The sequence below is a fragment of the Elephantulus edwardii genome, unplaced genomic scaffold (assembly GCF_000299155.1).
Source record: "Elephantulus edwardii isolate Elephantulus edwardi_28Jun2011 unplaced genomic scaffold, EleEdw1.0 scaffold00038, whole genome shotgun sequence".
Lineage (NCBI taxonomy): Eukaryota > Metazoa > Chordata > Mammalia > Macroscelidea > Macroscelididae > Elephantulus > Elephantulus edwardii.
Genome location: NW_006399788.1, coordinates 14,021,012 through 14,024,210, shown reverse-complemented (window position 1 = coordinate 14,024,210; position 3,199 = coordinate 14,021,012).

Below are 3,199 nucleotides of genomic sequence, written 5' to 3'. Positions count from 1 at the left end.
AACCGGAGGGTCACCTCTGAGTCAGTTTCAACTCAATGCTATAGAACAATATATATATGTAAAAGTTGGACAATGAATAAAGAAGACCAAATGAAAATAGATGTCTCTAAATAGTGGTATTGGTGAAGGTATTTAATGTACCATCAACTCTTGAAAGAGCAAGCAAACCTGTTTTGAAAAAAAAATGCAATCAGGATGTTCCTTATTAGTGAGGATGGAAAGACTTCTCGCACATACTTTGAGAATGTTATCAGAAAGAGTCAGTCCCTAGTGAAAGACATTGTGCTTGGTAATGTAGAGGGTCAGAGAAAAAAGAGATTAATTGATTCAGCAGCTGTAGCAGTGGGCTCAAGCATGGCAGTGATTGTAAGGATGGAACAGAATGAGGTCATGTTTCATTGTGTAGTGCACAGATTTTCTGTGAGTAGGAGCCTATCACACTGGTCTGTCCATTTGCTGTACAGAAGTAACTCGTGGTTTCTGTGATGCTAAATACTGTGACACAAATGTGTCAAATGCGGTAATGGTTACCCATGGTGAATAGTGTTTGGTGGAGCTCCTCAATTAAAACAAGCTTGGAAGTAGGAGTGGCATCAACTTCCAAAATAGTTTGTCTTCGGAAACACTATGAACTTGGAGAAAGGACTTACAGGATACAAGTGTTCAGGTCTTTCATTTGTAGAATAGCTATGAGTCGTCTATGACTGGACGGCACTTAACAACTACAGGAGCCTATCAACAAGAAGTCAAGACTTAGAAGAGCTATGCTTGAAACTTCCATGTCCAACGTTTGGTCTACCAGAACAAGGAAGAAAATAAAAGTAAAATAAGTTAACCCTGAAAAACTGATTGAGCTGTGGACTAAACTAAACAAGCAGGAAATGATTTTATTATTTTATTTTATATCTAGTTTTTTGGCCTTGAGTATGACATTCAACTCCCTAGCATCTTGGTTTCCTCCACAATAAAATGAGACAGCTAATATCTCTAAAGTTCTTTCAATTCTAAAATTGCTTACTTTGATGGAGAATATTGACTTTCTTCTTTGTAATTACCAGATGTTTTCTGTCCCTAAAAGAGGATAGATACGCAGTGTTTAGGAATAGAATATGAAATAACATCTTGGGCATATTTATCTGTCTTCAAAAATCACTAACATAATTTTAGAAAACAGTAAAATTTGCCATTTTTAAATAGTCTTAATCAAACAGCAAATCAATGAACATGAAGCTAAATTTAAAGACATGCTTAATGCAATAAAATATAGACTTATGGGTTTTGATCCAAGAGAGTGAAGTCCAGGTACCTATTTAAAGAGCTGGCAAGTACACGAGCTCAAATCATCATTGTAAAGAAGCACTCTGTGTAACCAGATCCCATCCTGCAAGCCTTGGAGAAATTACATTTCCAATGACACTTGGCACATTCTTCTGCAACTAATTGCCTACTCATTCAGCAACTCTCCAATCTTCCAGTTAAAATCCCCAAACTTTCATCTTCAAGATGCAGGATGGAACTGCTTCAACAGAGAAATTAGGGGGAAAAATGCAGAGGAGTTAAAATGAGAGCTGATTCATGACATTAGAAATATGTGACTCAGCAGGAGGTAAAACAAAATTATAAGAACCCTGAGGTTAGCAAGTTCTCTGAGACTCAGTGCATCATAGTGCTGTCATCTTATTAGGTAACAAGTCGGGCCATAAATTAATTAGCCTTGTCATTACTTCCTAATATTAAAAGAACTTCAAGAAAGTCCTTTCAGCATGGTCAACAATGTAGATCTCATACAAGTTTATATTCATCTTCACTCTAAGTACTCCATCAAATAGAATTCAAGTCACAAGCTCGTAGTGGTCACTTATAATACTGAAAGTGAAGAGGGTTAGTGAAGCAAATATTGCAATATTTGTGCAATGATTGTGTATATTTTAGAAGGTACGTAGGCAAGTAAGATTATTGAATTTCATAAATAAGAAGAACTTTGGTGAGAAGCTGCACTGCAATTCCAAAGGCACCTAGTTTGAATCCGCTAGCTGTTACGCAGAAAAAGGATGGGCATTCTCCTCCTAAGCTTTTTATTCCCTCTGAAAACCCACTGGAAGGTCAGCTATGGGTTAGTTTCAACTGAATGGCATACAACAACAATTCCACTACTTTTACTTAACAGGAATGTTGGTGTAAAACTAGGACTGAGGTCTTCTCCCTCCATGTACAATATTCTCCCTAGTAATAACATTCTTAGAATGTTCTTTTTAAAAGGGTTTATTGGTTTTGTATTTGAGTTGTTTAGTTATTATAATTATAAAGAAATATATCACATAATTCTCCACACCAACAGAAGCCAGAAGATGGAGAGGCGAAGTGGTAAAAGTTTTAGTCAAAGCATATTTACAGGGAAAAATTCTAAACATATTTGTGCATTGTTGTCAGTCTGGATGTGCTTGATAAGAAGAGTCAGCCATTTTTCAGTACTGGAAAAGTATCATCCCTTAGATTGAAATAATTATTCAATATAAAGGGTGGAGATAGAGAGAAAGAAAAAACTGGATTTGGAATAAATAAAGCAGGGTTTGAATTTTATTTTTTCTTGTTCTCAAAGTGCACTTTTGAATAGCGTCAGAGTAGTTTTAGAAATTAAATGGACAAGCATTGAAAATGCCCAAATGAAATGCCTGCCAACCTGGTAAGCAATTAACAATTTCCCAACAAACAAGTATCTATTATGGTCCTGGGAAAGACTGCAGAGTCAGCACAGTGCTCCCTCCAAGTTTTCCCTCCAAATGTTCCATGGCTGCATGATGAATAGAATACAGCAGGGAGAAAATCCTGCCAAAAGACTGCAAACCAGTGGAAGTGTCATCTACCAGCTGCATATTTGGAGAAATATTTTTCCAAGTTAGTGTCTATAGAACTAGATGAAAGTAAAGAACTGATAAATTCTTATGGCAAGAGAGTGACTAGATATTTGAGCAAATGAAAGGACTTCCTTGGGGAAGACCTCTTACAGCTTCAAACCTAAATGGATCTTGCAAGGAAAGGTATCCTGCCTTAAGGAACTCACTTTACCAACACAGACAAACAAAACTGTATCAAGAAATGGTTACTGGGGTATATTGTCAAGCCAGAATTGACTTATAGCTGACCATCTAGCAGCTTTTCAGAGGGCAGTAAGTTGGACAAGAATAGATTGCCGTCTTTC